This window comes from Lutra lutra, chromosome 8 (assembly GCF_902655055.1).
Source record: "Lutra lutra chromosome 8, mLutLut1.2, whole genome shotgun sequence".
NCBI classification, from domain to species: domain Eukaryota; kingdom Metazoa; phylum Chordata; class Mammalia; order Carnivora; family Mustelidae; genus Lutra; species Lutra lutra.
In genome coordinates, this window is record NC_062285.1 from 64,119,075 (window position 1) to 64,143,855 (window position 24,781).

The following is a 24,781-nucleotide window of genomic DNA, read 5'->3' on the forward strand; positions in this document are numbered from 1 at the left end:
AGGAAATTAGGCACAACCTCAATACAAGGATACTGTAAGATAAACGTGTGGAAGAGAGGTGCAAAATTTATCAACAGATCACCAAAAGGAGGCCATAAAGAGATAAAATTTATGGGGCACCTGGGTGGCTCAGTTTTTTAACTGTCCAACTCTTGATCTCAGGGTCATGAATTCAAGCCCTGCATTGGGCTCCAAGCTGGGCATGGAGTCTACATTAAAAAAGAAAGAAAAGAAAAGGAAAAAAGAAAAAAATGTGATTAACAGTTTTCTTTGGAAAAGCAATAATTTCTTTCCTTTTTTTTTTTCTTAATTAACATATAATGTATTATGTGCCCAGAGGTTCAGGTCTGTGAATCATCAGGCTTACACATTTCACAGAACTCACCAAAGCACATAATCTCCCCAATGTCCATGACCCAGCCACCCTATCCTTACTCCCCCACAACCAAGAAACCCTCAGTTTGTTTCGTGAGATTAAGAGCTTCTTAGGGTTTGTCTCCTTCCCAATCCCATCTTGTTTCATTTTTTCCTTCCCTACCCCCTGCAACCCCCAGCCCTGTCTCTCAAATTCCTCATATCAGAGAGATCATGTAATTGTCTTTCCCTGATTGACTTATTTTGCTCAGTGTAATATGCTCTAGTTCCATCCACATCATTGCAAATGGCAAGATTTTGTTTCTTTTGATGGCTGCATAGTATTCCATTGTATATATATGTGTGTGTGTATATATATACATTATACATACATACATATATATATATATATATGTATATATATATACATACCACATCTTTATCCATTCATCTATTGATGGGCAACTAGGTTCTTTCCATAGTTTGGCTATTGTGGACATTGCTGCTATAAACAGTCAGGTGCATGTGCCCCTTTGGATCACTACATTTGTATCCTTAGACTAAATACCCAGTAGTGCAATTGCAAGGTTGCAGGGTAGCTCTATTTTCAACTTTTTGAGGAACCTCCATACTGTTTTCCAGAGTGGTTGCACCAGCTTGCATTCCTACCAACTGTGTAGGAGGGTTCCCCTTCCTCCGCATCCTCTCCAACATCTGTCATTTCCCGACTTGTTAATTTTAGCCATTCTGACTGGTGTGAGGTGATATCTCACTGTGGTTTTGATTTGTATTTTCCTGATGCTGAGAGATATGGAGTACTTTTTCATGTGTCTTTTGGCCATTTGGATGCCTTCTTTGCAGAAATGTCTGTTCATGGCCTTTGCCCATTTCTTGATTGGATCATTTGTTCTTTGGGTGTTGAGTTTGATAAGTTCTTTATAGATTTTGGATACTAGCCCTTTATCTGATATGTCATTTGCAAATATCTTCTCCCATTCTGTCAGTTGTCTTTTGGTTTTGTTGACTGTTTCCTTTGCTGTCCAAAAGCTTTTGATCTTGATGAAGTCTCCATAGTTCATTTTGCCCTTGCTTCCCTTGCCTTTGGTGATGTTCCTAGGAAGACGTTGCTGCGGCCAAGGTCGAAGAGGTTGCTGCCTGTGTTCTCCTCAAGGATTTTGATGGATTCCCTTCTCACATTGAGGCCTTTGATCCATTTGGAGTCTATTTTTGTGTGCGGTATAAGGAAATGGTCCACTTTCATTCTTCTGTGTGTGGCTGTCCAATTTTCCCAACACTGTTTGTAGAAGAGACTGTCTTATTTCCATTGGACATTCTTTCCTACTTTGTCGAAGACTAGTTGACCATAGAGTTGAGGGTTCATTTCTAGGCTCTCTATTCTGTTTCATTGATCTATGTGTCTGTTTTTGTGACAGTACCATACTGTCTTGATAATTACAGCTTTATAATAGAGCTTCAAATCTGGAATTGTGATGCCACCAACTTTGGTTTTCTTTTTCAATATTCCTCTGGCTATTCGAGGTCTTTTCTGGTTCCATATAAATTTTAGGATTATTTGTTCCATTTCTTTGAAAGAAATAGATGGTAATTTGATAGGGATTTGGAAAAGCAATCATTTCTACAAAGGAAGTTTACAAATAGAAATGGAAGGAGAAGGAAAACATAGTAAATAATAGACAAAAAGAGGAGGGGAAATCTGAGCTAGCAGATTTCAAGAAAGATGCAGAAGACAAAAGCAGAGCCATCAGAGAAATGAAGATGAAATTGAAACAAGCACTAAAAAAAAAAAAAAAAAAGATGGTGAGCAGTATACAATAAGGGACAGTAAAGATAAGAAGAATAAGATTGAACTCTTCCAAATATATGAAGATTTAAGCACCTACATGCACACATGGCTGCATGCAAAGAAAATAATACAACACAATCTTAATGGTTAAGATGCAAAAAGATAACAAGATCTTCATATTTGTGGTAAGAAGAAATCTGAGACAAAATAAAAATTATACTTTTCTGAGGAATTACAAAAGAGTCTTGGATGCCTAGAAGGCTTGACAGACTGAGTACTAGGATGAATGAGTTCTTCCTAGCTAAGCAGAGAGCCATATGACCTTCCATATTGGAGGGTGGTTAAACTCAACCTAACTAAAGCTGTGGGCCAGCTTCAGATCAATTCAAAACCTAGGAAGAATCCAAATAAACAGCCTCCCTTCCCCACCCCCCAACAGCCAAAAAAAGGAAAGAACTTACACTGTTTGGAAAATAAATAACACTGGTCCTTTATACTCAATGTTGGGAATGGAATTTTTAAAAGACATTCAATGAAGCAAGAAAGTGTGGTCCATAATGAAGAGAAAGTGGTGAAATCTTAAACAGTTGCTCCTAGAATCAGAAAAAAGGAAATGATATCTGCACTCACCATTTCCTTCATGAACTAGAGGTCCTCACCAGGTCCAGGAATAAATCAAAGAAAAGACATTAAATACATCAAGTTTGGACAGGGAAAAAATATTTTTTACCTTTGGAAGACAGTCTGATAGTGTACATAGAAAATACAAAGTGAACTACCAATAGACCAAAGCAAACAGCTAGAACTTAGAAGAGGTTTTTTTTTTTTAAAGATTTTATTTATTTATTTGACAGACAGAGATCACAAGTAGACAGAGAGGCAGGCAGAGAGAGAGGGAAGCAGGCTCCCTGCTGAGCAGAGAGCCCGATGCGGGACTCGATCCCAGGACCCTGAGATCATGACCTGAGCCTAAGGCAGTGGCTTAACCCACTGAGCCACCCAGGCGCCCCCTTAGAAGAGGTTTTATCCAGTTCACAGACAACATGGTCAATGTATAAAAATCAAATTTGTTTCTATGCAATAGCAATGAATAATTGAACATTGAAAATTCTTAATACTACTTACAATAGCATAAAAACATGAAATATTTACAAACATATTTAATAAAGACTTACATGTCTTCTATGCCGTTAATAATGAAACATTTCTGAAAGAAAAATAAAACCCAAGAAGATGGAGGGAGACATGATCTTCATTGCCTGAAAGACAATATTGTTTAGATATAAGTTCACCCTAAGTTGGTATGTAGATTAAATGCCAATCAAAACACAGCCAGCTGTTTGTGTGAGAAATTGTACAAATACTTTGGAAAACTAGCAGTTTCTCATAAATTTAAACATACTCTACTGTAGGACTCAGCAATCCCACTTCTAAGTATATATCAAAGATTAATGAAAACCTATGTCAATAAAAAAATTACAAAATATCATATACAAAAACATTTACAGTAACTTCGTTTATAATAGCCAACAATTAGAAACAACCCAAATGGCTATAAAGGAAAACCGGGTGAAGAAATGGTGGTATATTCATACAATGGAATAAAAATTTTAAGATCCATGCAACAGCATGTGTACATATCAAAAACATTGTATTGCATGAGAGAAGCCAGAAACAAAAGAAGAGAATGTGCTATGATTCCATTTATATGAAGTTCAAAGCAAGCAAAATAAACTACAGTAATAAACATCAGGACAGTGCTTACCTTGGTTGGTATGTGTTGAGGGGAAGTGGGTAGCAGGGGTCAGAAGTAAGGGGGGTTGGATCCAAGGACTTGAGGGAACTTTTCTATGTGAAGGTGTATCTTATTTGGGATGGGGTAAATGGATTTGTAAATTTCTTAAAACTTGTTAGACTGTGTATACTTAAGATCTATACTTTCACTGTGTGTAGATTATACTTGAATAAAACATTATAGAATCTGTGTGGCAGCCATGGAGCTCTTTCACTCAGCTACTCACTCAAGAGTGACCCTGCCTTGAGGTATGCAGTTAACCTTTGGCCTCAAGCTGTAACACCTTTAAGATGTGCTCCAGCAGGGGAACTAAGGACATGTTCTGTTCTGCAACTCCAGCCAGTGACTTAGCATGGCATGAGTATTAGAGCCTGGCCATTTCTGCCCAGTGAGTTACTCTCCTAAGGGGCAGTTTTGCCTAAAGCTCCCACTTAGGACTAGCCACAGTGTTTTCAGAGTAGCATTCTAGTCTGAGGCTCTTCTTACCCAACTGCCCTTACTTTCCCCTCTTTCTTAAGTTTCAGACTTGTCTCACAGTCTGAAGTTTTTTTCTGACCTCTTTCTGCTCCCTCTCACCTTTCTCTTTCCCAGGCATTACACTTAGTAAATCTCTTCTGTGTCTAGCTCTATCTTGGCTTTTGAAACTAGCTGTCAGTTAAAAAACAAATCTGTGATAGAAATGAGACTAAATATATGTCATATAATAATTATATTGACATAATTCCAGAGAAGTTTTTTTTTTTCCAGAAAGTAAATCACATTTGTGCCTTTATGCTGGATGCAACAGGCTCGCCTAAAACACATATAATTAATGGTTGAATATAGAGGATAGTTCAACATCTGCAAGTCAGTTAATGTGATACACCACATTGATTAATGGTATATAACACATATACCATTCTCAACAAAGAGGGTATTGAGGTAATGTGCCTCAAAATAATAAAGGTCATATATTACAAACCCACAGCTAACCATACTCAATGGTGAAAAGCTGAAAACTTCTCCAAGATTGGGAAGAAGACAAGAATGTCTACTTTCATCACTTTTATTCAACATAGTACTGGAAGTCCTAGCCATAGCAGACAACAAAAAGAAATAAAAGCCATCCAAATTCTTGAAGAAGAAGTAAAACTTTCACTATTTGCAGATGACATAATATTATACATAGAAAACCCTAAAGATGCCATAAAAAAACTATATAACAAGTGAATTCCGTAAAATTGCAGGATACATTAATATGCAAAAACCTGTTGTGTTTCTGTATGCTAATAGACTATCACAAAGAGAAATGAACAACTCATTTATAGTTGGATCAAAAAGTGAAATACTGGGGTGCCTTGGTGGCTCAGTCAGGCATCTGCCTTTGGCTCAGGTCATGGTCCCAGGAGTCCTGAGATTGAGCCCCGAATCTGGCTCCCTGCTCAGCAAGGAGTCTGCTTCACCCTCTCCCTCTGGTCCTCCCCCTCCCATTCTCCCTCCCTCTCTCTCTCTCTCTCTCTCTCTCAAATAAATAAATAAATAAATTTTTAAAAAAAAAGGAATGAAATACCTAGGAATAAATTTAACTAAGGACAGGAAAGTCCTGTATATTGAAGCCACAAAATGTTAGTGAAAGAAATGGAAGAAGATACAGATAAATGGAAAGATGTATCATGCTCATGGATTGGAATAATCAACACTGTTATGTCCATACTATCCAAAGCACTCTACAGATCCAATGCAATCACTATCAAAATTCTAATGTCATTTTTCAAAGAAATTGAACAAATTATCCTAAAATTTGAATGGAACCATAAAAAACTGAAAGGCCAAAGTGATCTTGAGAAAGACCAAAGCTGGAAACATCATATGCCCTGATTTTAAAGTGTATTACAAAGCTATAGTAGTTAAGACAGTGTGGTATTGGCATAAAAACAGACACAGATTGGTGAAACAGAAATAAATAGATATTTTTGTTAGAAATAGAGAACCCAGAAATAAACCCATGCATACATAGTCAATTAATTTATGACAAAGGATCCAAGAATATACAATGAGGAAAAGGAAGTCTCTTCAATAAATGATGTTGGGAATGCTTGAGTGCCACATGCAAAAGAATGAAACTCAATCCCTATCTTGTACTATATACAAAAGTTAACTCAAATTGGCTTAAAAACCTGAAACCATAAAACCAAAAAAAAAAAAAAAAAATAGGTGGTATGCTCCTTGACAAAGATCTTTGTGGTGATATTTTCAATCTGACAACAGAGACAAAAATAAATAAGTGAAGCTACATCATACTCAAAAGTTTCTTCACAGCAATGGAAACCATCAACAAAATGAAAAGGCAACCACTAAATGGGAGTAAATATTTGCAACCAATGTATCTGACAAGAGGCTAATACCTAAAATATATAAGGAACTCAATAGCAAAAAAAGAAAAATCTGACTTTAGAAATGAGCAGAAGGGTTGAATAGACACTTTTTCTAAAGAAGACCTACAGATTGCCAAGAAGTACATGAAAAGATACTCAGCATCGTTTATTCAGGGAAATGCAAATCAAAACCGCAATGAAATACCACTTTTCATCTGTTAGAATGGTTATGATGAAAAAGACAAGAAATAACAAATGTTCCCTAAGATATGGAGAAAAGGGAACCCTTGTGCACTCTTTTGGGAATACACATTTGTGCAGCCACTATGGAAAACAGTATGGAGTTTCCTCAAAAAATTAAAAATAGAACTACCAATGATCATATGATCATGCAATCCAATTTCTGGGTATTTTTCTAAGGAAAATGAAGATACTAATTTGAAAAGATATATGCGTTCTCATGTTTTTTGCAACATTATTTACATAACCAAGAAATAGAAATAATCTAAGTGTCCACCAATAGATGAATGAAGACATTGTGGTATGTGCATACAATGGAATATTATTCAGCAATAAAAAAAAATAATGAAATCTTGCCATTTGTAACAACATAGATGGACCTTGAGGGCATTATGCTGAGTGAAATTAAGTGACATGAGAAAGACGAACTATATGATCTCTTTTATATGTGGAATCAAAAAGAAAAAAAATCAGGCTCACAGATACAGAAACAGATTGATGGCTGCGAGAGGCAGGGTTGGTGAGGTGAACAGAAATGGGTGAAACATGAAAGATGAAGTGAGTTAGAGGAAATTTCCCCTGAAAACAAATAATTGAACATGTGAATCATTCTTTAGTTAATTTAATTTAATAAACTGAGCCAAAAATATACATTTATTTAATATATTCCTGGATCCAGCTCTCTCTTCAAAAATTATTTTCCTTAATAACCAAAGTCTATGTTCTGTCTGAGAAACTTTATTACATCCGGTTTAAATAGTTATGCATAATAATTTTGTAAGTAATTCAAATGCATTCCCTTGCATTTATCTTAGTTGAACTATATACATTTATTTCTCTGATTATTTTACTAATATCTCTCTCATCATATTTTGAGATCCCTGAGGGCAAGGACATTATTTGTTAGTTGGTTGATTTGCTTGTTTTCATCATTGTATCCTCAGCATCTGGCACAATGTCTGGCACATAGTAGGCACTCAGTAATTCTTATGAATGAAAAAATGAAGACTAGAACACAATAATATTGATGCAATTCTTTACTAAGGACTACAACTAAATTTATTCTTTTTAGATGGAAGTCTTGCTGGAGGCCAAGAGTTGCTATGCTCATTTATTGCTTCATTCATTCATTCAACAAAATACTGTTTTACATGGCAGACAACACTGAACTAAACATGGAATACATGGTGTTAAGAGGAATAGATATAGTTCCTGCCCTGGAGGAGCTCACAGCCTGGCGGGTGACTGCTTAAAGATTTATCAATTCCCTATTTCTAATATATTGTGTACAGCTATAATTATACATTTGTAATAGTACCATATCAGAGAGCTTTCATAAGCTCTTTTCTTATTTGATCCTCACAGCACAGGTGTTATCTCGATCTTTACAGATAAAGAGACAGATATTTAAAAAAAGCTATGCTTTGGGGGTGCCTGGGTGTCTCAGTGGGTTAAAGCCTCTGCCTTCAGCTCAGGTCATGATCCCTGCATCGAGCCCTGCATCGGGGTCCCCTCAGCAGGGAGCCTGCTTCCCCCCTCTATCTGCCTGCCTCTCTGCCTACTTGTGATCTCTGTCTGTCAAGTAGATAATAAAATCTTTAAAAAAAAAAGCTATACTTTGTATGATTAGTTCATTTTATTTGAGAAATATTTATTGATTACCTACTAGTTTCAGGAACTTCTAGGAATTGCAAATAGCAATGAACAAGAAAAAGGACACTTCTAGTAGGAGGTGGCAAAAATAAATAATAAAAAAAGATAAATCATAAGAGTGGTAGATATTACAGAAGAAATAAATTGACTGATGGAATTAGACTATAGCAAAGGAATTGAGGGGAGGACTCTGAGGCGGTAACACTGAAACCAAGAAGTGAAGTTAGACCAGCCATTTGAAGAGTCACAGGATTAAGAGTATTTTATGGTTTGTCTCCCTCCCTAGTTTCATCCCATTTCATTTTTTCCTCTTCCGTCATGACCCTCTGTGTTGTTTCTCAAATTCCATATATCAGTGAGATCATATGATAATTGTCTTTCTCTGATTAACTTATTTCACTTTGCATAATAACCTCTAGTTCCATCCACATCATTGCAAATGGCAGGATTTCTTTTTTTGATGGCTGCATAATATTCCATTGTATGTATGTGTGTGTGTGTATGTATGTATGTATATATATATATATATATGTATATATATATATATACATATATATATATATATATATATATATATATACCACATCTTCTTTATCCATTCATCTGTTGATGGACATCTAGGCTCTTTCCATAGTTTGGCTATTATGGACATTGCTGCTATAAACATCGGGAGGCATGTGCCCCTTCAGATCACTACATTTGTGTCTTTGGTGTAAATACCCAATAGAGCAATTGCTGAGGGTTGCTGGAGTGGAGGGGATGGGAGGAATGGAGTGGCTGAATGATGGACAATGGAGAGGGTATGTGCTATGGTGAGTACTGTGAATTGTGTAAGACTGGTGAATCACAGACCTGTACCCCTGAAACAAATAATACATTATATGTTAATTAAAAATAAAAAATAAAAAACAGGGCTGAAAACTCTTCCAAAAAAAAAAAAAAGAAGAGTCATAGGAAAGCCTTCAAATGGAGTGCCAAGTCCAAGGCAATGACCAGGACATGAGTGTGGCATATTCAAGGAAGAAAGCGAAGGCTAGTGTCACTGGGGCAATGGATTGCCTGGTATGAGATAAGCTTCAGAACAGTGTGAGCCAGATCATGTAGGATCATGTAGGGACCTTACAGGCCATGGACTTTCTTCTGTATGCATTGAGAAGCAAATAGAGAATTCACACAAATGAGTTAACATGTCTACTTCCAGAAGAGGATTCCTTGGCATTACAGTTAGAAAAAAGCAAATTGTGCTTAAACTTGATTTCAAAGAATAGGGAAGTCAAAAGTGATTATCTAACAACTAGTTGGGGAATTTCCCATAGCCCAGTGAATCATATTGGAGAGACACTGAAAGTAGACTCCTCCAAAAGTGGGGGTGGGTGGGGGTTGGTCATGCCTAGGAGACACTGAAGATTTCATTCCTAAAGGAGAGTTTTTGAGAAGACTCCTTGTATGGGGGAAAAAGATGTGATCTGAACTTTTCTTGAGTTTGTAGGATTTAAAAGCAAAACACTTCCAGATCCTGAGGAAAAAAGGAGAGTAGTTCTGGGTCTTTAGTCTTTAATGTGGTAAAGAATGGAAACAACCCTGTGTAATCTTGGGAACCAAGTGTGGGGCAATCTCTGTGGGGTTTATCCCTGGATGAGTGAGCTCATCCTCTCTTCATGACCTGAGGCTGCCTGAACAGGGGTGCATGTCACCAGTGGACATGCTCAGTCTGACATTCTCTCGAACCAGCTTTCAACAGGAATACTGTGTCAAGGAAAGAAGCAAAGGCAGAACCAGTTTTCTCTCTGCTTCATGTAGAAGACAGAATGAACCTATTTTCCACTCATTAGAGAGGGATTTTGGAAAGGAGAAAGGAGGAGCCCAAAGGGAGATCCTGAACTTCATACTAAAAAGACAGTATGATATTTAAGCCATTAATTAGAAAAATAAAAGAGGAGTGACCTCATGTGTACCTCAAGTTTATGCTGTAACTTGTAAATGTTACATCTGCCACTGTCAAGAATTTTGGCTTATCAGTGGGATGAAAACAGTATTTGTGGCACACACAGTTACATGAATCATTTGAGACTAAGAGGTTTATTCAGGGTCACTCCAGGACCTGTGCTCTTACCCGACTGTATTTTTCAGTCTAGCCATTAAATTTCTTGTTAATGCTGTTATTTTTATTTGACATAACATTTTTATTGGGTTTTGGTGTCTGGTTAAAATGTTCTATATTCAGTCATTTTTGCTATTGCTCAAACAGTAACTGATGAGTTGTTTTAATAACTTATGTTTTATGTGTTGAATCAATGTGCATTTAAAACTCTAATTTCTTTCTGGGAACTGCCTTTTGGTGTCCACAGCTGCTTCACTTGGGAACTGTTCATAAAGACTGTATTGTAGCCATTTGATGTTTGATTTTTTTTGGCTGCCCAGATTCTATTCCCTTTCCTAATGGTGCTCTGATTTGTTCTTTTCAAATTAGCTTTTTTGTTGTGTGCAGTACTGACATGATGGAAATCCAAGTGCTTGGTTTTCTCCTACAGAAACCAAAGAAATTCTTCCCTCCAAATGCTTCCTCTGATCTTCCCCAGTGCTGTCAAGAGTAAGGTAAGCTACTTAAATATGGCAAATGGATTGCTCTTGTGGGAATTGACACTTGAGTGAAGTAATGACTATTGTTTATATCTGAGCAGTTGTGGACACAAGGGGTCAGAAGACCTTCTGGGATTGTCTGGTTCCACTTTTTCCAACCCTGTTCTTCAGCTCTCCTTTAGGGCATGTAAGCTGCTCATGTCTTTTTGTTTTCTTTTGACTTATGCCAGCAAGGTTTGGTTTCTATTGCTAAAGAATTATTTCTATTACTAAAGAATCCTAAATAATACGCAAGCCATGCCAAAATCTTCCCTAACTTCCCGTTCCCTCAAATAAATCCTCCAGCGAGATAAATCCTACTCGGTAAATAGTTAGCTAAGCTGATAATGAAATGTTAATCATGGTTCTAGTAGTGGAATGCATTATTCCTGCCAGATACTATTTGCATTTTCATAAGAAATTCTTTAATGGAAGAAATGTTTTGGTGATAATGTGGTAGGGTCTTACTCAAAAGTTGCTCAAGGACCACCTGAACAATATTCTCACACTTCTAGCACAGCAGACTTAGCATTCACATTTGGCACTTCTGGCAGGGCACAAAAGCCAAAGAAGAGGAATGCAGAGAGATGAAGAGAGCGAGAATTTGTTCTAGATCTGTGTTCCCTGAAAGCACCTTTTGTCAGCTTAATTTTAATTTAAGCACAGATTCCTCTTTTCTTGCATATTTATATTTGTGTTTCTACTTTGAGTTTCAATTCAGTGTTTTCAAAGTTCCTACAAAATAAGTAGAGATGATACAATGCAATTTTTATACTTCGTAAGACCAGGTTGTGATAAGGTCTAACAGTTTTTCAAATAGCATTAAAAATTCTTAAGATCACATTTTTCTGGGACGCCTGGGTGGCTCAGTTGGTTAAGCAGCTGCCTTCGGCTCAGGTCATGATCCCAGCGTCCTGGGATCGAGTCCCACATCGGGCTCCTTGCTTGGCGGGGAGCCTGCTTCTCCCTCTGCCTCTGCCTGCCATTCTGTCTGCCTGTGCTCGCTCGCTCTCCTCTCTCTCTGACAAATAAATAAAATCTTAAAAAAAAAAAAAAAAAAAAAGATCACATTTTTCTTTTCCTAACTTCTTTCAAGGTTAATGAAAGCAATTATATTTTTGAAGCAATATAATTTTTTTAACTTTAAATATGAAATAAGCATAAAAGTCAGGGAGTAATAATTTTAAACTAGGTTATTTCCTGATATATTATTTTTGTCTAAATAAAAAATACTTCCTTTAGCAAAATTATCTTTGTGTTTATTTTGGCTTCTATTTTCTTTCATTGATTTTTGGTCTCTGGTAAGTGTATCACATAGTTATTTATTTTAGCCATCCCTCAAATAATAAATAATGAATTGTTGTCAGAGTTATATCCTCTGTGTCGGAACTACATTATCATTCGTAGCCAATTTCTTTCATTTCAATGAAATGTAAGCAGCATTTAAAATTTCTATTACATTTTTTAGTTAATTCTTTAATATAAATGGGCACAGTACTCTGGATATTTGTGCTTTAAGTTTTTAAGCCTCATTATTTTGCTTTTTTCTTCTATTCTTATTCCTCATTCTTATTATCCAATTCAAATAATCCTCATAAGCATTATTCAAGTCTTTTCTCTTCTAGGAGGTGTTCTAAGAACATTCCAGCACAAACCTCCCTGTCTCTAAAACTCATCTAATATGGGGTCATGGGTTCCTTTATGATAATGTCTTTTTGTTGTCTTATTATTCAGCATTCCACATGTAGTCCCCTAAACCAGATCGCAAATTCCCTGAAATCAGGGCCTAAGGCAGTATAGCCAAGTATCTTGGAATCCTGGGCTCCCTAACTGGATTGCCTTGGGTGACTCCCTGCTCCCTCACAATTCTCTTTGGGGGCATAAGACCACTGCTCTAAGTAGCTTCGTCTCCTGATTAAAAACACTCTAAAATAAATGTCTGTTCCTATTTTTTCAATAATGATGAATATCATCAACATAGCAATTTACCACCATTTATTAGATTTAGTCCTGCTAATATTCTGTTTAATATAGGTCATTAATTTCACTTTATAGATAAAGATCCTTTTGCTCAAAGTAGCCAAGAGCTTGCATGAGAAGCTGTTATAAGAGGTGGAGCTAAGGCCATTCTTCCACAGCGCAGTACTTTGCATACGGATGGTACTAAGCTGGGTGATTGATGAGTTGTCTCCTGCTTGAAATCTTTTCCTACTGGGGCTTTCTTATGTGTAGACAGCTGTTAATTTCTTTTGAATTTCTCCCTGTTTATTTCCTTGCAAACTTTCCTTCTTCCCATCTCAAGAATTTTAAGAAAAGGATAGGGTTAATTATGGATCAGCTCCCATTTCACAATGTCTAAGTGAACCCTGAAATTAATTTGAAATTTCCTGCTTGACTTGCGAAGTCAGTCTCTGTTCATTTTGTACTTTCTAACCTCATCTTCTCTTGATCACCTTTCTGTGACTGCATAGCTGAGTCACTCTTTCATGTTCTCTGCTCCATCGCTTACTTCCTTTCTTCCCCTCAAGCCATTACATCTGTCCTTCCTTACAAAATATGTTTCTTGTTGGTTGAATCTGTTTTTAATTCAAGTCTTCAATCATCCTTCATTGCCTGGAGTTCTTACAGCTTGTCTGAAAGCCCATTTGTAATTTTACCCCTTTACTTAAATTTCTTTTTCTTTTTTTCTTTTGGAAGTCTTGTTTCTTTGATTTTCACATAGTATTATCTCTTTATCTATTGTTTGTTCAAACTTTACTATTCTTCCATGCTCACGATGGCAGCACAAGTTAAAATTTATCTGTTGGTAATCACACATATATCATTAATGAAAGTTCACTTATTTAACTATATGTGGATTGAAAGCCAACCCTCTTTTTATCAATCTAAATAAAAAACTAGGATTCTATTTTGTTTTAAAGATTATGGAATTTCAGAAGGTAACATTTGGGTAAGATAGAAATTTCTATGAAAACTCAGGTAGACTATAATCCTGTATCAAGATAAATAAACAGATTTTCGCATCAGTGTGTGTTTTGGTGTCCATAAAAGACCTGTGCTTCTCTTGCTCTCTATGTTGATGTAGGAAGCTCTGTATTCTAATTGCTATTCTCATAGCAGCATCCACAGTGGCTGTTTTGATTCAAGGTGACTCAGCCTCTTGGGTTTTCCCTCTCAGGATTTGGCTATCAGACCCAGGGTCTAAAGGGCAGGCTTCCATATTTTCACATTTAAAACCAAATGTCTTATTTCAGGTTTCCAATAATAATGAAAATTATGCCTTTTCTTTGGGAAGATGCAAGACTAGTCAGTAATACTTAATTCTACCAAAGTAAGGTTTTGTTTACATGTTATTAGCTAGAATTCAGTCATATGTCACTTCAAGCTATAAAGGAGACTAGGAAATGTAGTTCAATTTCTGCACATCCATGAGTCTGACTACAATGTCAGAAGGTCCTTAATTATGGAAGAAGGAGAGAACCGTTGAAGAGCAGTAAGGATTCTCTACCACCATAAGTGAGGAATTTTAGGTTAAGGAAGCTCTGAAAACGAAGATTGAAATATTTAATTGCTTTGATTAGTCATTGGAGAATACCAGTCATTGTAAATTTTTAATATAAAAATCACAATGTGGGGCACGTGGGGGTCTCAGTCAGTTAAGTGGCAGCCTTTGGCTCAGGTCATGATCCCAGGGTCCTGGGATCGAGTCCCACATCGGGCTACCTGCTGGGTGGGGTGTCTGCTTCTCCCTCTCTCTCTGCCTGCCACTCTGCCTACTTATGCTCTCTATCTCTCTGTCAAATAAATAAATATTTAAAAAAAAATCACAATGTGTTTACATATTATAACCTACTATGCATCTCATCAGCTTTACAATTGAAATACACTTGGAATAAGGCAAGAAACAATAAGTAAATAGTAAGAGTATAAGTAACTTCTAATTGTCTATTAACCAAACCACATCAAGGGTAAAGAACATGAATTGCTCAAAATTATCTGAAATTAAAATAAAGCTCCTTAGTAAAGGGGAACTTCGCTACTTTTACATTATTGCTTTGAGTGTGGCTAAAATAAAGGAGAGGACATGACACTTGATTGAAACAAACTAGATGAACTAGAAATCCTGAGGAGCATCATATAACAGATAGTTGGGGCTAGTTGTGCTAGCAACAAAGAGAATAGAAATGCATAAACGTGTGGCGGAATAAATCTTCACAAACTTCCTGGATGTAACAGTGTTAGATATTGGATTTCTTTCATATGTGCACATTGTGCATAAAGAAATTTAAAATGAAGAAGAAATGTTCAGAAACTTATGTTCTATGTAAGTTTAAAGAGAATCAATTCGAGAATGTTTCAAGTCTGGTGATCTCCCACTTCGTTATTTGTATCACTTCTTTCCTACAGTTCTCTCCCCTTTTTTGCACCTGCATTTGCAAGATATGAGAAATATGCTATGCTCTCTTCCCCTAACCAGAAACACTCTGCTCAGTTTATACTTTATGAATGGATGCTGAAGGCTTTTTTAGTGCTTTTATACTTGAAAAGATTGAATTCTCTAAGGTGAATTTCAAGCATATGTCATTTAATAAATAGTTGTACTTCCTCATCAATCTTAGCATTTTTCTCATCAGTCCTGCTTTGGAAATGTAACCAAAATAAAACACTGGGGACAGTCTGAGGCATCTACTGCCCACTCCTTTCCTTTCTTTGCTTCTGGAAGCAGCTGTGTTTTCGTACAAGGGAGGCTTTCTTGGTCTCTTCCTCCATAGCCAGGAGTTTATAATGTTGACATGTGTTTGTAGTGCACAAGTATTATCTATTGGTCATTAGCATTCTGTGCAATAAAATTAGCCTTCTTCCCAAACTATTCTTTTCTCTTTTCAATTAGAAGTTTAAATGAGTTGGAATTTATTCATCCTTTTCTTCATCTTTCCTTCGGCTTACCAGGATGACAGGATGCAGATTTCCAAGAGCAATGGGCTGATGAAGCCAGGAGAATGTGTTTTCTTTACGTCTAGTGGAAACAATAGCTTCCCTTCCCCCAAAAGAAAGCCATAGAAAGTATATTTAGAAGAGTGAAGATTGGGAGTGGACTGAGGTTTTGTGGGGCCTGAGGTTTATCTAATATGGGAGGACTGCTTCTTTAAGAATCAGAGTACAAAATATCTTTACAACCATGAAACAAATGACAATGTAATGTTGATATGGCCCATTTTGGGGTTTCAGAGGTGGCCTGTCCATATGAAAGGACCCACAGCTTCTGTAGCCTCTAGTTGGTCCACAGTATTGTTTCAGATGTACTTTTTAGGGTTTTGCCATTGATTGTATCGTACTTCACCTGATTCCCCAATTTGACTTCAAGGACTTTCTAGGGCTAAGCATTAGCCCGAGCTTATGGATTAGAAGTTGGGCCAGTATGGCCCTGGCTTCAGACTATTTCTATGGAGCTTGTTTCGGTCCATGTGCTAGAACCTAGAAGCTGCCCTTTCATTTTCTAACAAGAGATCAGAAGGTCTCTTTCTGGAAGGGATATTATTAGTGAAGAACATTCGTCTTGTAAAGAAACATGTTAAATGGTGTACATTCACCCTATACATATTTTTTTTTACCCTATACATATTGATTTAGTCAATATGAACAAAATATCTCAAGTAGAAATCCAAATGCCATGAAATCTAATGACTATAAGCCACATATAACTTCTGTGAACTTCTCATAAGCTCCTCATAAGCTCATAAACAAGCAATTTCTTGACACTGGATAGGTTATTAGCATACATAGTTTAATTATAAAGTGTTGAGATTAATTTTTAGCTGAATACACTCATAATTATATTTTAAGTAAATCTTTCCCCCCATTTAATGGAGTCATTTTTAGAAGTGATATGTTTATTCCCATTATTGAAATATGTGTTTTTAGAATTTCCTATAGAATTTATTTTTAAAATTCATTGTGTTTGTGTATATGTGTGAATATATGTGAATATATACATGTATACACACAAACATACACGTGCGCGCGCACACACACACAGAATTTTCTCTCTTTTGGCCTCTATGAATAAAATTACAAAGTTCTACTATTGTGCTTAAATATATTTATGTGGGAGGATAAAAGGGTAAAATAAATAAGGAGAAATAGGATATGCATGTATAGGAAGACTCAGTATTATCAGGATGACATTTCTGTCCATACTCATCTATAGTCAAGTACAATTCTAAGCCTTATTTTCAGATAATTGTGCTTTGGAATTTGAAGATAAAAAAGGGATTTTAAAGTGCATTTAGGAAAAAAAATCATGCAAAAACAGGAAGATTTTCAAAAGAAGAATAACGACCAGAGAATTTATCTTGGTTTTTTTTTTGAATTTATCTTATTTTTTATGTTAATATAGGACTTCAGCAAATAACATGTATTATATTAATGTGTATTATGCAATTAAGTATGTATTATACTGGTGTATACCAGGCAATGGAAAATAAGCCCAAGTATTTATTATGATTTAGTAAATCAATACAGTGGCACATAATGTCACTGGGCAGGGTCAGGAAATATAAATTATAACATTTAGTAGACACTCACTATACACAAGGAGCTGCTCCAATCATTAGACACTGTTTAATCCGCACCTCACAATACCCTTATGGGGTTGTATTAGTCCTGTTTTATAGATGTAGAAACTAAGATTTAGAGAGATTAACTTGCCAAAGATCATAAAGGTGATACAAGGTGGGTTTTGGATCCAGGCAATCTGGTTCCCAACCTAGTATCTTAACCATTATGCATTACTGCCCACAGTGACACTTGCCAGTGACAGATGCTAGTTATTTTAGAACATTGTCAGTATTACAGGCAAAACAATTTAAATTTTTTTTCACTTTTTAAATTGCATTCTTTAACTACCAGTGAGAGAACTTATAAAGTATTCCATATGTAGGTATCTTTTTGGGGTAAATTATCTACTCCCCCTGATATGTTCAACTTTTACTTACTGATATATAAGAATTCTCCACATATTAAGGATATTAATTTTTATCTATCATATTAACCTTTATCTATCATATATATGGTTATGGCCACACTCACATTAATTTCAGCTATTGAGTTTTTCATCTCTGATTGATTCTTTTTTTATGGTTTCTCTTTGTTGAAACTCTCACTGAGATCCTCCACTCTTTTCTCAAGTCCAGTGGGTATCTTAATGACCATGACTTTGAATTCTTTATGGTGCATATTGCTTATCTTTATGTCATTTAGTTCTTTTGCTGTGCCTTTATCTTGTTCTTTCATTTGGAACATATGCCTTTGTTTCCTCATTTTGTCTGACTCTCTGTGTTTGTTTCTCTGTGTTAGGAAAATTGGCTACATTGCCTCCCCTTGAAAATAGTGGCCTCATGAAAAAGAGACCCTGTGTGCCATGTAGCACAGTGTCCTTTGTTCACCAGAACCAGGCACTTCGGTGGGGTCTCCTATGTGTATTGTATGCACTGTTGTGGCTGAGCCTCATTTGCCTTCCGTCCAGTTGGCTGCAGTGGCCCACTTTGCCTGTTGTGGGCTGGGTTTGGTCCTGTGCTGTTCAGAGGCCTGTCTGGGGCTGCCTTGGGCATGTAGTTGGGCAGTATCAGCAGTCAAACCAGGTGCTGACCTTCAGCCCATTTGCTGGGGCTGCAGAGCTATCACCCTGCAGGGTTCTCTCTCTCTTTTGTCCCCTGAGAGGCTTTTGTTAGTGGGCAGGGCCAGTAGTCAGGCCAGATGCCAGCCAGGGCTACCGTCACACTGATTGGCAGGAGACTCTCTCTTCCTTCCCAAATATAAGGTTCCACTGCTGGGACTGAGAGTGTACTTTTGTGTGTGGTTATCTTCCCCTCTACCCAGAGCAGGAGTCACTTTGGAGTGGAGTCAGTCCCTTTCAGTGGCTGCTTATTGGTTGAGACAAAGCAGAAGCTGCTTGGAGGGACTCCTGTTGAGTGGGTGGGTTGGATTTGTAGGAGAATGTAGAGGAGGAGGTGGCACCCAGTGTTAGCATGGTAGTTGGAGGGAGCTTGTGCTCTTTCCTGCAGGTGTTGGACTATCTAGGCTACGGAGGTGGGGAGAGAAATGGTGTCTTCTAAAGATCCCTGTCCCTCTAGCACATGTTCTGGGGTGTAAATAAATCTCCTTTATGTATACTCCAGGCACTTTTCAAAAAGTATATAGTACTGGGGTGCCTGGGTGGTTCAGTTGGTTAAGCAACTGACTCTTGATTTCAGTTTAGATCATGATGTCGGGGTTGTGATATCGAACCCCACGTCAGGCTCCCTGCTCAGTGGGGAGTCTGCTTGAGATTGTCTCTCTCTCTTTCTCTCGCTCTTCCTCTGACCTTCCTGCTGCTCATGTGTTTTCATGCTCTCTCTCTCTGTCAAATAAATAAATAAATCTTTTTTTTTAAAGATTTTGTTTATAAAATAAATCTTTAAGATTATAAAATAAATCTTTCTTTTAAAAGATTTTATTTATTTGACAGAGAGAGAAAGATATCACAAGTAGGCAGAGAGGCAGGCAGAGAGAGAGAGGGGGAAGCAGTCTCCCTGCTGAGCAGAGAGCCCGATGTGGGACCTAATCCCAGGACCCTGAGATCATGACCTGAGCCGGAGGCAAAGGCTTAATCCACTGAGCCACCCAGGTGCCCCATAAATTAATCTTTTTTTAAAAGTATATAGTAGTATATACTTTTTAAAATTGAGATAAACTTTATTCTTTTAAAGTATACAATTCAGGGGGTTTAAGTATATTCATGAAGTTACACAATCATTGCCACTGTCAAATTCCAGAATATTCCCCCAAAGAAACCTGTATCCATTAGCCATCATTCCCAATTTCTCCCTCACTCCAGCCCCTGGCAATAACTAACCTACTTTCTGTCTCTATGGATTTGCCTTTTTCTGAGTATTTGATATATTGACCTGTCAGCCTGGCTTCTTTGATTTAGCATAATGTTTTTAAGATTTCATGCTTCCATGTTGGGTCATGTTTCAGAAGTTTATTTCTTTTTATGGATGGATACTATTTGTATGGATATACCGTATTTTTGTTTATCCATTCCTCAGTTGATGGACATTTGGGCATTCTCCACTTTTCGGTTGTTATGAATAACGCTGCTGTAAATATTCATCTACAAGTGTTTGTGTGGACATATGCTTTCAGTTTTCTCAGGTATATACCTAGGAGTGGAATTGCTTGTTTATATGGTAACTCTATATTTAACTTTTTGAGAAACTGCCAAACTATTTTCTAAAGTGGTTGTACCTTTTTAGCGTTCTATCTGCAATATATGAGGGTTCAATTTCTCTTCATCTTAAACAACATCCAGTATAGCATCTTGACAATATTGTCTTCCAATCTATGAACAAAAGCTATCTTTTTATGTTTTAGGTCTTTAATTTGTCTCAATGATGTTTTCTAGTTTTAGTTTTTAGTACACAAGTCTTCCACTAATTTAACCAAATTTATTCCTGAGTATTTTATTATATTTTATTTACTGTAACTGGAATAGTTTCTGTTTTATTGGTATGTAAGTATGAGTTAATTGATGAATAGGGGTGCCTAGGTGGCTCAGTTGTTAAACATCTGCCTTCAGCACAGGTCATGATCCCAGGGTCCTGGGATTGAGTCCCACATAGGGCTCAATACCCCTTGGGAAGCCTGTTCTCCCTCTCCCACTACCCCCTGCTTGTGTTCCTGCTCTTGCTATCTTTCTCTCTGTCTAATAAATGAAGGAAATCTTAAAAAAAAAAAAGGGGTTAGAACTTTAAAAAAATTTGATGAATAGTTTTGATAGGTTTTGTTGGTATGTTTATAGTCTCTTACATAGTATTTTAATGGTCATGATTCTATAAAAAAAAACCCAGGATGTCACAACTTAAGAATTTTATGTGAAAAGCCTACCAGATTATTTTGGTGTTTTATATTTATGAAAATATAAATATATCCTTATATTTCCACATTAAGCTCATACTCTAACTTCGTGTTTCCCAAAGTTCATTTTCTTCCTTTCTAACTTAATGACTGTTTCCATATCTGCATGTTATTTAATACATTTTTAAAAAATATAAAATTGCATGTAACACCCATTAATGAATCATTGAACACTGCACCAAAAACCAAAGATGTACTATACAGTGGCTAACTGAACATTAAAAAAATAAATCAATCAATCTTTAAAAATTAATTAAATATATCTAAAAGGAAATTTTATATCAAAATTTTTAATGAAAATTTAGAGAGTGATATATAAATCACTTTTAATATACATTTATAAATACATTACTATTAAAATGTTCTTTCATGTACCACCTAACATTATTTTTAAGTAATATAAGTTTGCTACTCTTTGGGAATCTCTGCAATAACCAGCTTAGTAACTAACTGGATGAAATGGAAATTTCCCTAGAATTTATTTTATGGTGGCTAGATTGTTCCTTAGTGACATGAAGCTGAGATTTTGAGTCATTATCTGAATACATAGGCAAAAGACAAGAGTAAAAATTCCTCTGGTTCTTGCTCTTGCTTTTCTAGTGGGTACCTAAAGGATATCTATCAGTTAGTGATACTCTCATGAATAAAAAGTACTCTCATTCAATGCTCCATGGATTACTTCATGCTGCTATCTGATAAATATGAATAATTTCCTCCTAGAGGGTAGGGATTGTGTCTGTTTAACTTGCCTCATACAGCATGCAGCATAACATTATGTTCATTTGGGCACTTACTAAATGCAAGTTGATGATATAATGCATTTGTTAATCACCAATCATCCTGAAAAATAATGATGTACCCAGAGCTGATGGGTCCACCCCAGAGTTTTATTACTGAGGGTTGGACATTATTGAGAGGCCTCCACTTAAAAGGAAACACAGTAGAAAATTGTTCAGCTTTTCAACAAAAAAGAAGGAGCTTTTGTCTTTGAAAATTAAATTCTTTTTCAAAGCTAAGAATTACCTGAATGACTGTTTTACTTAGATGATAACAATATTTATTTAAATAACAATTTAAAGCATTTCATCTAGAAAAGAAAACACTCCACCTCTGGATTTCTAAACAACCTTTCAATGAAAACCAGGTCACAGGATCCTTGGCATGAAGAATTAGTTAAGGGCTAAGAGATAGGGAAACAGACTTTTGGCTTATCTCTTGACACTAGAGTGTTGAAACCTTTAGAAAATCACCCAAACGAGACTCATTCTACCACCCTATCTACCTGCAGGCCACTCCTGTACCAAATTCACAGCTCAGACCCACAGTGTGGGTCTAGGGATAATCTTCAAGAAGGGAAGAACTTTTTTACAGTTATTGTCTTGGTCCAGCAATGCAGGGACTAAAAGAGTACTTGTACTCTAACTAGGACTGCTAGAGGGACATAATTTATGTAATCTGATACTGAGCATAAAATTTCCTAGACGTAGTACCTCAGGGGGAAAAAAAAGAATCAGTACGGCCAAAGAAAGGTAGGGGGTTATCAATTAATAAACATAGGAGAGTATTTAAGGATCTTTATATCTAATAGAAGTTGTGAATTAAATTATAGAAAGGCACCATACTGCTGTAGGTCTGAAAGTTACATTTGAAATGAATTTTAGTGCAGTTTTAAATTTACTTTACTAAATTTACTTTGTTATTTTGTTAAAGAAATAATGAGAACCTTTTCACTGAGAGCAGTTCACGCTGAGTTGTGACCTGCATTTTTCCACCTATAAAATGTATGTTTCTGCATTTCTTTTGATTTCATTGTAACCATGATTGAAGAGTTGTTAGTTTGATTAAAAGGTAATAGGTCATCTATCTGACTGGTAATCTAAATAGAAATTCCTGTCCAAATGAAACAGGAAACTCCTTGATCAAATGTCCAGACTAAAGGTAATGTAATTATTTGTCTTCCTGTGGAAAATGCCTTTCATAATTTAAGGTGTTTGGATACTTGAATGAAGAATTTACAATCAATGGAACAGTTGGTATTCCAAAATCCTTAAATGAAACATCTAAAACGCTATAAATTTGGTTTGTTTGTTCTTTTAATGGCAGAGAAGTGGTTGTGGTATCAAAATGCAAAGTCAAGAGGCTGAACTGTTTTGCAAGAATAAAACTAAAACTAGAGAGCCACCGGTGTAGGCGGTGTGTCCTCACAGATAAGCATGAGCCAGTTTTAGGACTACTTATATGGACTAAATATGGACAGTCGCTGGTCATTTCTTTGTGGTTATTCACCTAACCCAAGCCTTATGTTCTGTGTTAGGGGCTAAGGACTTGCTGTGATATGGTAGTCCCTAGGCCAAGCTGAGTTAATGGTGGAATGCTAATTCCAAGGTGTTGGAAATAACCAAGAGATCTAAGAGTATTCCAGAGAACTAGATTTTCTTCCAGAGATACCAAAGGCTTTTAAATTGTGTATGAACCAAATTAAAGGGAGTGGCCATTTGCATTAGTGACAGTCTGTTTTAGAGAAGTATATAATCTTTAAACAAAGATGCTGTAGTTAATACCCTAATCGAGAAATTTGAGCTCTAAAAGTAGAACTGCGTAATTGCTCCAATTCTTAATTTCTTTTTCTTTTTTTAAAATTTATTTATTTAACAGACAGAGATCACAAGTAGGCAGAGAGGCAAGCAGAGAGAGAGGGGGAAGCAGGCTCCCTGCCTAGCAGAGAGCCCGACACGGGGCTCGATCCCAGGACCCTGGGATCATGACCTGAGCCAAAGGCAGAGGCTCAACCCACTGAGCCACCCAGGCGCCCCCAATTCTTAATTTCTGAGGATGTCTCTCCTTTTCATTTTCCTTGTCCTGATATTTATTGTTGTCCTTTTCCTTTCTTTTAAATTTGAAATATTCAGAAAATAAAGAAATTAATAATTGCCCACAACCCATGATCTAGAGCTAATAGTTGTAAAAATGTTTTCCCTGTGTGTACTCTTGAAAAAGGCTATATAGGCTGCAGATAGTATTAGTTTCCTGTGGCTGCTGTAACAAATTACTACAAACGGGGTGACTTAAAACAACAAGAATTTATCCCTTCATTGTTCTAGAGGATCTAGGTCAGAAATCAATTTCATTGGGCCATGACACTGGCAGGAACAGTCTTAGGAAGGCTCTGTTTCTTGACTTCTGGTTTCTGGTGCATAGTGGCATTCCTTGGCCTGTGGCTCATCACTCCAGTCTTCACAGGTAGCATCTCCAAATCTCTCTGCTCCATCTTCACTTTGCTTTCTCTGTGTGTCTGTGTCCTATCTCCCTCAACCTCTCTCATAGACAAACTTGTAATTACTTTTGGGACTCCTCCAGATAATCCAGGATGATCTTCTCATCTCAAAATCCTTAATTTAATCATATCTGCAAAGTCTTTGTCTTATAAGGTGGCGTTTATGGGTTCTGATATCTTTGGGGAACATTTCCAGCCTACCACACATGTGAATATATAGACTATTTAAATTGGAATGTAAGGTGTTACAGATAAAGTTAAAATCCCATTTGACCTCTGTTCCCAATTCTGGCCCACCTTGCATTCCCCAAAGGTCACTACCATGTTTAGTTTGTCATTCTTCTAGTACTTGCAAGAAACTTTTACCTCTGTCTAGATATATATCTATAGAAAGTGTGTGGCATTTATTTGTTTGTTTGTTTGTGGTGTGTGTGTGTGTGTGTGTGTGTGTGTGTGTAATCCACAAAATGTTAACAAGCTATTCTGGTCATTTTGCAGTTTGGCTACTTTTTACTCAAAATGTTTTTGGGATAAAATGTATTGATGCAGTTAAAGACGTATATATTTTAATTGCAGCATTCATCTTAAATGTGTACCACATTTTATCCATCCCCTTTTCTATGGAGTTTTAAGTTATTTCTCATTTTTCACTATTATAAACTCTGCCCCGGTACAGGTAACCTTCTGTACAGATGTGTTGCTATTGAAAAAGTATATGAAAGAAGATCTTT

The 24,781-nt window shown here is 36.6% G+C and overlaps 1 protein-coding gene across 3 annotated transcripts in view; it reads left to right on the forward strand.

Annotated features, from left to right (window-relative positions):
- Nucleotides 1-24,781, forward strand: part of PUS7L (pseudouridine synthase 7 like) — a 104,055-nt gene that overhangs the window by 37,323 nt on the left and 41,951 nt on the right. For 2 of the 3 annotated variants that reach the window (XR_007129235.1, XR_007129237.1), the window contains exon 10: nt 10,671-10,795. The gene's annotated coding sequence lies outside the window, so the exon portion shown is untranslated. Of the gene's footprint in view, nt 1-10,670; nt 10,796-15,769; nt 15,863-24,781 lie in introns of those variants that run through there. The other variant, XR_007129236.1, reaches the window with a different exon arrangement.